The sequence below is a fragment of the Lasioglossum baleicum genome, chromosome 17 (assembly GCF_051020765.1).
Source record: "Lasioglossum baleicum chromosome 17, iyLasBale1, whole genome shotgun sequence".
NCBI classification, from domain to species: Eukaryota; Metazoa; Arthropoda; class Insecta; order Hymenoptera; family Halictidae; genus Lasioglossum; species Lasioglossum baleicum.
The window spans coordinates 2487090-2501389 of record NC_134945.1 but is presented as its reverse complement, the minus strand read 5'-3'; positions in this window follow the sequence as shown (position 1 = coordinate 2501389).

Below are 14300 nucleotides of genomic sequence, written 5' to 3'. Positions count from 1 at the left end.
AATGAATGGAACATGTAAGCCTAAACGTAGAATCGGATTCGTAAGCTCGAAGTTACAAGTCGATTCGCTCAACTATCAAGGTAGAGTAAACGCGGCGACTGTGGCGGCACTCACCACCGATGCGAAGTCAGCGTCCCGCAGTTGGCGTTAAATTCGAATGTTTGAATCAGTTATATTCTTTCGGGCCCTTTTCAGCCCTGAACCGTGGAAGCGCCGAAATTCGGGTTTCATTTTTAACGTGGCAGCTTATACCCCCCTAGCGTTACCGACCACTGCCGGTGGTGGTCGGTATGTTATCCTCCACCGAGGTCGATGCGCGTTACCGATGCACACGTAAAAAATTTCTCGCGAGTTTTCGCGAATTTTTCGCGTGGTAAACTTTCGTCTCCGCGTCCTCCGTCCGACGAGCTTACTCTCGCCCGCACCCGTCGACCCGTTCTAGAGCTATACGGCGACAAAGAAATCGCAAAATTTCACTAATTTGACGTCACCGAAAAAGTTACGGCCAACTGGGAACTAAAGGTATATCGCCTTTCCGAATTTTCCGGGAGCCTGTCGGGCCTTCGGCCCCGCCCGGCTGGGCTCGGCTCGGCTCGAGGTCGTGGTCGTCTGTAGTGACGATGGTGGCGGAGAGGCGCGCGATTGGTCTGTCATCGCCATCCTCCCCCCCAACCCCCGTCCCTTCAAAATGAATGGAAAATGTAAACCTAAACGTAGTATCGGATTCGTAACCTCGAAGTTACAAGTCGATTCGCTCAACTATCAGGGGAGAGTAAATGCGGCGACTGTAGCCGCACTCACCACCGATGCGAAGTCAGCTTTGCGAAATTGGCGTTAAATTCGAACGTTTGAATCAGTTATTTTCTTTCGGGCCCTTTTCAGCCCTGAACCGTGGAAGCCCCGAGATTCGGGTTTCATTTTTAACGCGGCAGCTTATACCCCCCGAGCGTTACCGACCACTGCCGGTGGTGGTCTGTAACATATCTTCCGCCGAGGTCGACGCGTCACCGATGCACACGTAAAAAATTTTTCGCGAATTGTCGCGAATTTTTCGCGCGGTAAACCTTCGTCTCCGCGTCCTCCGTCCGACGAGTCTACTCTCGCCCCCGGGCGTTAACCCGTTCTCGAGCTATGCGGCGACAAAGAAATCGCAAAATTTCACTAATTTGACGTCACCGAAGAAGTTACGGCCAACTGAGATCTAAAGGTATATCGCCATTCCGAATTTTCCGGGAGCCCGTCGGGCCTTCGGCCCCGCCCGGCTGGGCTCGGCTCGGCTCGAGGTCGAGGTCGTCTGTAGCGACGATGGTGGCGGGGAGGCGCGCGATTGGTCTGTCATCGTCATCCCCCCCCCAACCCCCCTCCCTTTAAAATGAATGGAACATGTAAACCTAAACGTAGAATCGGATTCGTAACCTCGAAGTTACAAGTCGATTCGCTCAACTATCAAGGTAGAGTAAACGCGGCGACTGTGGCGGCACTCGCCACCGATGCGAAGTCAGCGTCGCGAAGTTGGCGTTAAATTTTAACGTTTGAATCAGTTATTTTCTTTCGGGCCCTTTTCAGCCCTGAACCGTGGAATCGCCGAGATTCGGATTTCATTTCTAACGCGGCAACTTATACCCCCCGACCGTTACCGACCACTGCCGATGGTGGACGGTAACTTATCCTCCGCCGAGGTCGATGCGTCTCCGATGCACACGTAAAAAATTTTTCGCAAATTTTTCGCGCGGTAAACCTTCGTCTCCGCGTTCTCCGTCCGACGAGCCTACTCTCGCCGGCACCCGTCGACCCGTTCTCGAGCTATACGGCGACAAAGAAACTTTGATTTTTCACTAATTTGACGTCATCCAAAAAGTTACGGCCAACTGGGAATTAAAGGTATATCGCCTTCCCGAATTTTCCGGGAGGCCATCGGGCCTTCGGCCCCGCTCGGCTCGGATCGAGGTCGAGGTCGTCGGTAGCAACGATGGTGGCGGGGAGGCGCGCGATTGGTCTGTCATCGTCATCCTCCCCCCCCCCAACCCCCCTCCCTTTAAAATGAATGGAACATGGAAACCTAAACGTAGAATCGGATTCGTAAGCTCGAAGTTACAAGTCGATTCGCTCAACTATCAAGGTAGAGTAAACGCGGCGACTGTGGCGGCACTCACCACCGATGCGAAGTCAGCGTCGCGCAATTGGCGTTAAATTCGAATGTTTGAATCAGTTATATTCTTTCGGGCCCTTTTCAGCCCTGAACCGTGGAAGCGCCGAAATTCGGGTTTCATTTTTAACGCGGCAGCTTATACCCCCCGAGCGTTACCGACCACTGCCGGTGGTGGTCGGTAAGTTATCCTCCGCCGAGGTCGACGCGCGTTACCAATGCACACGTAAAAAATTTTTCGCAAATTTTTCGCGCGGTAAACCTTCGTCTCCGCGTTCTCCGTCCGACGAGCCTACTCTCGCCGGCACCCGTCGACCCGTTCTCGAGCTATACGGCGACAAAGAAACTTTGATTTTTCACTAATTTGACGTCATCCAAAAAGTTACGGCCAACTGGGAATTAAAGGTATATCGCCTTCCCGAATTTTCCGGGAGGCCATCGGGCCTTCGGCCCCGCTCGGCTCGGATCGAGGTCGAGGTCGTCGGTAGCAACGATGGTGGCGGGGAGGCGCGCGATTGGTCTGTCATCGTCATCCTCCCCCCCCAACCCCCCTCCCTTTAAAATGAATGGAACATGGAAACCTAAACGTAGAATCGGATTCGTAAGCTCGAAGTTACAAGTCGATTCGCTCAACTATCAAGGTAGAGTAAACGCGGCGACTGTGGCGGCACTCGCCACCGATGCGAAGTCAGCGTCGCGAAGTTGGCGTTAAATTCGAATGTTTGAATCAGTTATATTCTTTCGGGCCCTTTTCAGCCCTGAACCGTGGAAGCGCCGAAATTCGGGTTTCATTTTTAACGCGGCAGCTTATACCCCCCGAGCGTTACCGACCACTGCCGGTGGTGGTCGGTAAGTTATCCTCCGCCGAGGTCGACGCGCGTTACCGATGCACACGTAAAAAATGTTTCGCGAATTGTCGCGAATTTTTCGCGCGGTAAACCTTCGCCTCCGCGTCCTCCGTCCGACGAGCCTACTCTCGCCCGCACCCGTCGACCCGTTCTCGAGCTATACGGCGACAAAGAAACTTTGATTTTTCACTAATTTGACGTCATCCAAAAAGTTACGGCCAACTGGGAATTAAAGGTATATCGCCTTCCCGAATTTTCCGGGAGGCCATCGGGCCTTCGGCCCCGCTCGCCTCGGCTCTTGGTCGAGGTCGTCGGTAGCGACGATGGTGGCGGGGAGGCGCGCGATTGGTCTGTCATTGTCATCCTCCCCCCCCAACCCCCCTCCCTTTAAAATGAATGGAACATGTAAGCCTAAACGTAGAATCGGATTCGTAAGCTCGAAGTTACAAGTCGATTCGCTCAACTATCAAGGTAGAGTAAACGCGGCGACTGTGGCTGCACTCGCCACCGATGCGAAGTCAGCGTCGCGAAGTTGGCGTTAAATTCGAACGTTTGAATCAGTTATTTTCTTTCGGGCCCTTTTCAGCCCTGAACCGTGGAAGCGCCGAGATTCGGGTTTCATTTTTAACGCGGCAGCTTATACCCCCCGAACGTTACCGACCACTGCCGGTGGTGGTCGGTAACTTATCCTCCGCCGAGGTCGACGCGTGACCGATGCACACGTAAAAAATTTTTCGCGAATTTTTCGCGCGGTAAACCTTCGTCTCCGCGTTCTCCGTCCGACGAGCCTACTCTCGCCGGCACCCGTCGACCCGTTCTCTAGCTATTCGGCGACAAAGAAACTTTGATTTTTCACTAATATGACGTCATCCAAAAAGTTACGGCCAACTGGGAATTAAAGGTATATCGCCTTCCCGAATTTTCCGGAAGGCCATCGGGCCTTCGGCCCCGCTCGGCTCGGCTCGAGGTCAAGGTCGTCGGTAGAGACGATGGTGGCGGGGAGGCGCGCGATTGGTCTGTCATCGTCATCCTCCCCCCCCCAACCCCCCTCCCTTTAAAATGAATGGAACATGTAAGCCTAAACGTAGAATCGGATTCGTAACCTCGAAGTTACAAGTCGATACGCTCAACTATCAGGGGAGAGTAAATGCGGCGACTGTAGCGGCACTCACCACCGATGCGAAGTCAGCGTCGCGAAATTGGCGTTAAATTCGAACGTTTTAATCAGTTATTTTCTTTCGGGCCCTTTTCAGCCCTCAACCGTGGAAGCGCCGAGATTCGGGTTTCATTTTTAACGCGGCAGCTTATACCCCCCGAACGTTACCGACCACTGCCGGTGGTGGTCGGTAACTTATCCTCCGCCGAGGTCGACGCGTCACCGATGCACACGTAAAAAATTTTTCGCGAATTTTTCGCGCGGTAAACCTTCGTCTCCGCGTTCTCCGTCCGACGAGCCTACTCTCGCCGGCACCCGTCGACCCGTTCTCGAGCTATACGGCGACAAAGAAACTTTGATTTTTCACTAATTTGACGTCATCCAAAAAGTTACGGCCTACTGGGAATTAAAGGTATATCGCCTTCCCGAATTTTCCGGGAGGCCATCGGGCCTTCGGCCCCGCTCGGCTCGGCTCGAGGTCAAGGTCGTCGGTAGCGACGATGGTGGCGGGGAGGCGCGCGATTGGTCTGTCATCGTCATTCTCCCCCCCCCACCCCCCTCCCTTTAAAATGAATGGAACATGTAAGCCTAAACGTAGAATCGGATTCGTAAGCTCGAAGTTACAAGTCGATTCGCTCAACTATCAAGGTAGAGTAAACGCGGCGACTGTGGCGGCACTCACCACCGATGCGAAGTCAGCGTCGCGCAGTTGGCGTTAAATTCGAATGTTTGAATCAGTTATATTCTTTCGGGCCCTTTTCAGCCCTGAACCGTGGAAGCGCCGAAATTCGGGTTTCATTTTTAACGCGGCAGCTTATACCCCCCGAGCGTTACCGACCACTGCCGGTGGTGGTCGGTAAGTTATCCTCCGCCGAGGTCGACGCGCGTTACCAATGCACACGTAAAAAATTTTTCGCAAATTTTTCGCGCGGTAAACCTTCGTCTCCGCGTTCTCCGTCCGACGAGCCTACTCTCGCCGGCACCCGTCGACCCGTTCTCGAGCTATACGGCGACAAAGAAACTTTGATTTTTCACTAATTTGACGTCATCCAAAAAGTTACGGCCAACTGGGAATTAAAGGTATATCGCCTTCCCGAATTTTCCGGGAGGCCATCGGGCCTTCGGCCCCGCTCGGCTCGGATCGAGGTCGAGGTCGTCGGTAGCAACGATGGTGGCGGGGAGGCGCGCGATTGGTCTGTCATCGTCATCCTCCCCCCCCAACCCCCCTCCCTTTAAAATGAATGGAACATGGAAACCTAAACGTAGAATCGGATTCGTAAGCTCGAAGTTAGAAGTCGATTCGCTCAACTATCAAGGTAGAGTAAACGCGGCGACTGTGGCGGCACTCGCCACCGATGCGAAGTCAGCGTCGCGAAGTTGGCGTTAAATTCGAATGTTTGAATCAGTTATATTCTTTCGGGCCCTTTTCAGCCCTGAACCGTGGAAGCGCCGAAATTCGGGTTTCATTTTTAACGCGGCAGCTTATACCCCCCGAGCGTTACCGACCACTGCCGGTGGTGGTCGGTAAGTTATCCTCCGCCGAGGTCGACGCGCGTTACCGATGCACACGTAAAAAATGTTTCGCGAATTTTTCGCGCGGTAAACCTTCGCCTCCGCGTCCTCCGTCCGACGAGCCTACTCTCGCCCGCACCCGTCGACCCGTTCTCGAGCTATACGGCGACAAAGAATCTTTGATTTTTCACTAATTTGACGTCATCCAAAAAGTTACGGCCAACTGGGAATTAAAGGTATATCGCCTTCCCGAATTTTCCGGGAGGCCATCGGGCCTTCGGCCCCGCTCGCCTCGGCTCTTGGTCGAGGTCGTCGGTAGCGACGATGGTGGCGGGGAGGCGCGCGATTGGTCTGTCATTGTCATCCTCCCCCCCCCCCAACCCCCCTCCCTTTAAAATGAATGGAACATGTAAGCCTAAACGTAGAATCGGATTCGTAAGCTCGAAGTTACAAGTCGATTCGCTCAACTATCAAGGTAGAGTAAACGCGGCGACTGTGGCTGCACTCGCCACCGATGCGAAGTCAGCGTCGCGAAGTTGGCGTTAAATTCGAACGTTTGAATCAGTTATTTTCTTTCGGGCCCTTTTCAGCCCTGAACCGTGGAAGCGCCGAGATTCGGGTTTCATTTTTAACGCGGCAGCTTATACCCCCCGAGCGTTACCGACCACTGCCGGTGGTGGTCTGTAAGTTATCCTCCGCCGAGGTCGACGCGCGTTACCGATGCACACGTAAAAAATTTTTCGCGAATTGTCGCGAATTTTTCGCGCGGTAAACCTTCGTCTCCGCATCCTCCGTCCGACGAGCCTACTCTCGCCCGCACCCCTCGACCCGTTCTCGAGCTATACGGCGACAAAGAAACTTTGATTTTTCACTAATTTGACGTCATCCAAAAAGTTACGGCCAACTGGGAATTAAAGGTATATCGCCTTCCCGAATTTTCCGGGAGGCCATCGGGCCTTCGGCCCCGCTCGCCTCGGCTCTTGGTCGAGGTCGTCGGTAGCGACGATGGTGGCGGGGAGGCGCGCGATTGGTCTGTCATTGTCATCCTCCCCCCCCAACCCCCCTCCCTTTAAAATGAATGGAACATGTAAGCCTAAACGTAGAATCGGATTCGTAAGCTCGAAGTTACAAGTCGATTCGCTCAACTATCAAGGTAGAGTAAACGCGGCGACTGTGGCGGCACTCGCCACCGATGCGAAGTCAGCGTCGCGAAGTTGGCGTTAAATTCGAACGTTTGAATCAGTTATTTTCTTTCGGGCCCTTTTCAGCCCTGAACCGTGGAAGCGCCGAGATTCGGGTTTCATTTTTAACGCGGCAGCTTATACCCCCCGAACGTTACCGACCACTGCCGGTGGTGGTCGGTAACTTATCCTCCGCCGAGGTCGACGCGTCACCGATGCACACGTAAAAAATTTTTCGCGAATTTTTCGCGCGGTAAACCTTCGTCTCCGCGTTCTCCGTCCGACGAGCCTACTCTCGCCGGCACCCGTCGACACGTTCTCGAGCTATACGGCGACAAAGAAACTTTGATTTTTCACTAATTTGACGTCATCCAAAAAGTTACGGCCAACTGGGAATTAAAGGTATATCGCCTTCCCGAATTTTCCGGGAGGCCATCGGGCCTTCGGCCCCGCTCGGCTCGGCTCGAGGTCGAGGTCGTCGGTAGCGACGATGGTGGCGGGGAGGCGCGCGATTGGTCTGTCATCGTCATCCTCCCCCCCCCAACCCCCCTCCCTTTAAAATGAATGGAACATGTAAGCCTAAACGTAGAATCGGATTCGTAAGCTCGAAGTTACAAGTCGATTCGCTCAACTATCAAGGTAGAGTAAACGCGGCGACTGTGGCGGCACTCACCACCGATGCGAAGTCAGCGTCGCGCAGTTGGCGTCAAATTCGAATGTTTGAATCAGTTATATTCTTTCGGGCCCTTTTCAGCCCTGAACCGTGGAAGCGCCGAAATTCGGGTTTCATTTTTAACGCGGCAGCTTATACCCCCCGAGCGTTACCGACCACTGCCGGTGGTGGTCGGTAAGTTATCCTCCGCCGAGGTCGACGCGCGTTACCGATGCACACGTAAAAAATTTTTCGCGAATTGTCGCGAATTTTTCGCGCGGTAAACCTTCGTCTCCGCATCCTCCGTCCGACGAGCCTACTCTCGCCCGCACCCCTCGACCCGTTCTCGAGCTATACGGCGACAAAGAAACTTTGACTTTTCACTAATTTGACGTCATCCAAAAAGTTACGGCCAACTGGGAATTAAAGGTATATCGCCTTCCCGAATTTTCCGGGAGGCCATCGGGCCTTGGGCCCCGCTCGCCTCGGCTTTTGGTCGAGGTCGTCGGTAGCGACGATGGTGGCGGGGAGGCGCGCGATTGGTCTGTCATCGTCATCCTCCCCCCCCAACCCCCCTCCCTTTAAAATGAATGGAACATGTAAGCCTAAACGTAGAATCGGATTCGTAAGCTCGAAGTTACAAGTCGATTCGCTCAACTATCAAGGTAGAGTAAACGCGGCGACTGTGGCGGCACTCGCCACCGATGCGAAGTCAGCGTCGCGAAGTTGGCGTTAAATTCGAACGTTTGAATCAGTTATTTTCTTTCGGGCCCTTTTCAGCCCTGAACCGTGGAAGCGCCGAGATTCGCGAATTTTTCGCGCGGTAAACCTTCGTCTCCGCGTCCTCCGTCCGACGAGCCTACTCTCGCCCGCACCCGTCGACCCGTTTTCGAGCTATACGGCGACAAAGAAACTTTGATTTTGCACTAATTTGACGTCATCGAAAAAGTTACGGCCAACTGGGAATTAAAGGTATATCGCCTTCCCAAATTTTCCGGGAGCTCATCGGGCCTTCGGCCCCGTTCGGCTCGGCTCGGCTCGGCTCGAGGTCGAGGTCGTCGGTAGCGACGATGGTGGCGGGGAGGCGCGCGATTGGTCTGTCATCGACATCCTCCCCCCCCAACCCCCCTCCCTTTAAAATGAATGGAACATGTAAACCTAAACGTAGAATCGGATTCGTAACCTCGAAGTTACAAGTCGATTCGCTCAAGTATCAGGGGAGAGTAAACGCGGCGACTGTGGCGGCACTCACCACCGATGCGAAGTCAGCGTCGCGCAGTTGGCGTTAAATTCGAATGTTTGAATCAGTTATATTCTTTCGGGCCCTTTTCAGCCCTGAACCGTGGAAGCGCCGAAATTCGGGTTTCATTTTTAACGCGGCAACTTATACCCCCCGAGCGTTACCGACCACTGCCGGTGGTGGTCGGTAAGTTATCCTCCACCGAGGTCGACGCGCGTTACCGATGCACACGTAAAAAATTTCTCGCGAGTTTTCGCGAATTTTTCGCGCGGTAAACTTTCGTCTCCGCGTCCTCCGTCCGACGAGCTTACTCTCGCCCGCACCCGTCGACCCGTTCTAGAGCTATACGGCGACAAAGAAATCGCAAAATTTCACTAATTTGACGTCACCGAAAAAGTTACGGCCAACTGGGAACTAAAGGTATATCGCCTTTCCGAATTTTCCGGGAGCCTGTCGGGCCTTCGGCCCCGCCCGGCTGGGCTCGGCTCGGCTCGAGGTCGTGGTCGTCTGTAGTGACGATGGTGGCGGAGAGGCGCGCGATTGGTCTGTCATCGCCATCCTCCCCCCCAACCCCCGTCCCTTCAAAATGAATGGAAAATGTAAACCTAAACGTAGAATCGGATTCGTAACCTCGAAGTTACAAGTCGATTCGCTCAACTATCAGGGGAGAGTAAATGCGGCGACTGTAGCCGCACTCACCACCGATGCGAAGTCAGCGTTGCGAAATTGGCGTTAAATTCGAACGTTTGAATCAGTTATTTTCTTTCGGGCCCTTTTCAGCCCTGAACCGTGGAAGCGCCGAGATTCGGGTTTCATTTTTAACGCGGCAGCTTATACCCCCCGAGCGTTACCGACCACTGCCGGTGGTGGTCTGTAACATATCTTCCGCCGAGGTCGACGCGTCACCGATGCACACGTAAAAAATTTTTCGCGAATTGTCGCGAATTTTTCGCGCGGTAAACCTTCGTCTCCGCGTCCTCCGTCCGAAGAGTCTACTCTCGCCCCCGGGCGTTAACCCGTTCTCGAGCTATGCGGCGACAAAGAAATCGCAAAATTTCACTAATTTGACGTCACCGAAGAAGTTACGGCCAACTGAGATCTAAAGGTATATCGCCATTCCGAATTTTCCGGGAGCCCGTCGGGCCTTCGGCCCCGCCCGGCTGGGCTCGGCTCGGCTCGAGGTCGAGGTCGTCTGTAGCGACGATGGTGGCGGGGAGGCGCGCGATTGGTCTGTCATCGTCATCCCCCCCCCAACCCCCCTCCCTTTAAAATGAATGGAACATGTAAACCTAAACGTAGAATCGGATTCGTAACCTCGAAGTTACAAGTCGATTCGCTCAACTATCAAGGTAGAGTAAACGCGGCGACTGTGGCGGCACTCGCCACCGATGCGAAGTCAGCGTCGCGAAGTTGGCGTTAAATTTTAACGTTTGAATCAGTTATTTTCTTTCGGGCCCTTTTCAGCCCTGAACCGTGGAATCGCCGAGATTCGGATTTCATTTTTAACGCGGCAACTTATACCCCCCGACCGTTACCGACCACTGCCGATGGTGGACGGTAACTTATCCTCCGCCGAGGTCGATGCGTCTCCGATGCACACGTAAAAAATTTTTCGCGTATTTTTCGCGCGGTAAACCTTCGTCTCCGCGTCCTCCGTCCGACGAGCCTACTCTCGCCCGCACCCGTCGACCCGTTCTCGAGCTATACGGCGACAAAGAAATCGCAAAATTTCACTAATTTGACGTCACCGAAAAAGTTACGGCCAACTGGGAACTAAAGGTATATCGCCTTTCCGAATTTTCCGGGAGCCTGTCGGGCCTTCGGCCCCGCCCGGCTGGGCTCGGCTCGGCTCGAGGTCGTGGTCGTCTGTAGTGACGATGGTGGCGGAGAGGCGCGCGATTGGTCTGTCATCGCCATCCTCCCCCCCAACCCCCGTCCCTTCAAAATGAATGGAAAATGTAAACCTAAACGTAGAATCGGATTCGTAACCTCGAAGTTACAAGTCGATTCGCTCAACTATCAGGGGAGAGTAAATGCGGCGACTGTAGCCGCACTCACCACCGATGCGAAGTCAGCGTTGCGAAATTGGCGTTAAATTCGAACGTTTGAATCAGTTATTTTCTTTCGGGCCCTTTTCATCCCTGAACCGTGGAAGCGCCGAGATTCGGGTTTCATTTTTAACGCGGCAGCTTATACCCCCCTAGCGTTACCGACCACTGCCGGTGGTGGTCGGTAAGTTATCCTCCACCGAGGTCGACGCGCGTTACCGATGCGTACGTAAAAAATTTTTCGCGAATTTTCGCGAATTTTTCGCGCGGTAAACTTTCGTCTCTGCGTCCTCCGTCCGACGAGCCTACTCTCGCCCGCACCCGTCGACCCGTTCTCGAGCTATACGGCGACAATGAAATCGCAAAATTTAACTAATTTGACGTCACCGAAAAAGTTACGGCCACCTGGGAACTAAAGGTATATCGCCTTTCCGAATTTTCCGGGAGCCTGTCGGGCCTTCGGCCCTGCCCGGCTGGGCTCGGCTCGGCTCGAGGTCGAGGTCGTCTGTAGTGACGATGGTGGCGGAGAGGCGCGCGATTGGTCTGTCATCGCCATCCTCCCCCCCATCCCCCCTCCCTTTAAAATGAATGGAAAATGTAAACCTAAACGTAGAATCGGATTCGTAACCTCGAAGTTACAAGTCGATTCGCTCAACTATCAGGGGAGAGTAAATGCGGCGACTGTAGCGGCACTCACCACCGATGCGAAGTCAGCGTCGCGAAATTGGCGTTAAATTCGAACGTTTGAATCCGTTATTTTCTTTCGGGCCCTTTTCAGCCCTCAACCGTGGAAGCGCCGAGATTCGGGTTTCATTTTTAACGCGGCAGCTTATACCCCCCGAACGTTACCGACCACTGCCGGTGGTGGTCGGTAACTTATCCTCCGCCGAGGTCGACGCGTGACCGATGCACACGTAAAAAATTTTTCGCGAATTTTTCGCGCGGTAAACCTTCGTCTCCGCGTTCTCCGTCCGACGAGCCTACTCTCGCCGGCACCCGTCGACCCGTTCTCTAGCTATTCGGCGACAAAGAAACTTTGATTTTTCACTAATATGACGTCATCCAAAAAGTTACGGCCAACTGGGAATTAAAGGTATATCGCCTTCCCGAATTTTCCGGAAGGCCATCGGGCCTTCGGCCCCGCTCGGCTCGGCTCGAGGTCAAGGTCGTCGGTAGAGACGATGGTGGCGGGGAGGCGCGCGATTGGTCTGTCATCGTCATCCTCCCCCCCCAACCCCCCTCCCTTTAAAATGAATGGAACATGTAAGCCTAAACGTAGAATCGGATTCGTAACCTCGAAGTTACAAGTCGATACGCTCAACTATCAGGGGAGAGTAAATGCGGCGACTGTAGCGGCACTCACCACCGATGCGAAGTCAGCGTCGCGAAATTGGCGTTAAATTCGAACGTTTTAATCAGTTATTTTCTTTCGGGCCCTTTTCAGCCCTCAACCGTGGAAGCGCCGAGATTCGGGTTTCATTTTTAACGCGGCAGCTTATACCCCCCGAACGTTACCGACCACTGCCGGTGGTGGTCGGTAACTTATCCTCCGCCGAGGTCGACGCGTCACCGATGCACACGTAAAAAATTTTTCGCGAATTTTTCGCGCGGTAAACCTTCGTCTCCGCGTTCTCCGTCCGACGAGCCTACTCTCGCCGGCACCCGTCGACCCGTTCTCGAGCTATACGGCGACAAAGAAACTTTGATTTTTCACTAATTTGACGTCATCCAAAAAGTTACGGCCTACTGGGAATTAAAGGTATATCGCCTTCCCGAATTTTCCGGGAGGCCATCGGGCCTTCGGCCCCGCTCGGCTCGGCTCGAGGTCAAGGTCGTCGGTAGCGACGATGGTGGCGGGGAGGCGCGCGATTGGTCTGTCATCGTCATTCTCCCCCCCCCACCCCCCTCCCTTTAAAATGAATGGAACATGTAAGCCTAAACGTAGAATCGGATTCGTAAGCTCGAAGTTACAAGTCGATTCGCTCAACTATCAAGGTAGAGTAAACGCGGCGACTGTGGCGGCACTCACCACCGATGCGAAGTCAGCGTCGCGCAGTTGGCGTTAAATTCGAATGTTTGAATCAGTTATATTCTTTCGGGCCCTTTTCAGCCCTGAACCGTGGAAGCGCCGAAATTCGGGTTTCATTTTTAACGCGGCAGCTTATACCCCCCGAGCGTTACCGACCACTGCCGGTGGTGGTCGGTAAGTTATCCTCCGCCGAGGTCGACGCGCGTTACCAATGCACACGTAAAAAATTTTTCGCAAATTTTTCGCGCGGTAAACCTTCGTCTCCGCGTTCTCCGTCCGACGAGCCTACTCTCGCCGGCACCCGTCGACCCGTTCTCGAGCTATACGGCGACAAAGAAACTTTGATTTTTCACTAATTTGACGTCATCCAAAAAGTTACGGCCAACTGGGAATTAAAGGTATATCGCCTTCCCGAATTTTCCGGGAGGCCATCGGGCCTTCGGCCCCGCTCGGCTCGGATCGAGGTCGAGGTCGTCGGTAGCAACGATGGTGGCGGGGAGGCGCGCGATTGGTCTGTCATCGTCATCCTCCCCCCCCAACCCCCCTCCCTTTAAAATGAATGGAACATGGAAACCTAAACGTAGAATCGGATTCGTAAGCTCGAAGTTAGAAGTCGATTCGCTCAACTATCAAGGTAGAGTAAACGCGGCGACTGTGGCGGCACTCGCCACCGATGCGAAGTCAGCGTCGCGAAGTTGGCGTTAAATTCGAATGTTTGAATCAGTTATATTCTTTCGGGCCCTTTTCAGCCCTGAACCGTGGAAGCGCCGAAATTCGGGTTTCATTTTTAACGCGGCAGCTTATACCCCCCGAGCGTTACCGACCACTGCCGGTGGTGGTCGGTAAGTTATCCTCCGCCGAGGTCGACGCGCGTTACCGATGCACACGTAAAAAATGTTTCGCGAATTTTTCGCGCGGTAAACCTTCGCCTCCGCGTCCTCCGTCCGACGAGCCTACTCTCGCCCGCACCCGTCGACCCGTTCTCGAGCTATACGGCGACAAAGAAACTTTGATTTTTCACTAATTTGACGTCATCCAAAAAGTTACGGCCAACTGGGAATTAAAGGTATATCGCCTTCCCGAATTTTCCGGGAGGCCATCGGGCCTTCGGCCCCGCTCGCCTCGGCTCTTGGTCGAGGTCGTCGGTAGCGACGATGGTGGCGGGGAGGCGCGCGATTGGTCTGTCATTGTCATCCTCCCCCCCCCCCCAACCCCCCTCCCTTTAAAATGAATGGAACATGTAAGCCTAAACGTAGAATCGGATTCGTAAGCTCGAAGTTACAAGTCGATTCGCTCAACTATCAAGGTAGAGTAAACGCGGCGACTGTGGCTGCACTCGCCACCGATGCGAAGTCAGCGTCGCGAAGTTGGCGTTAAATTCGAACGTTTGAATCAGTTATTTTCTTTCGGGCCCTTTTCAGCCCTGAACCGTGGAAGCGCCGAGATTCGGGTTTCATTTTTAACGCGGCAGCTTATACCCCCCGAGCG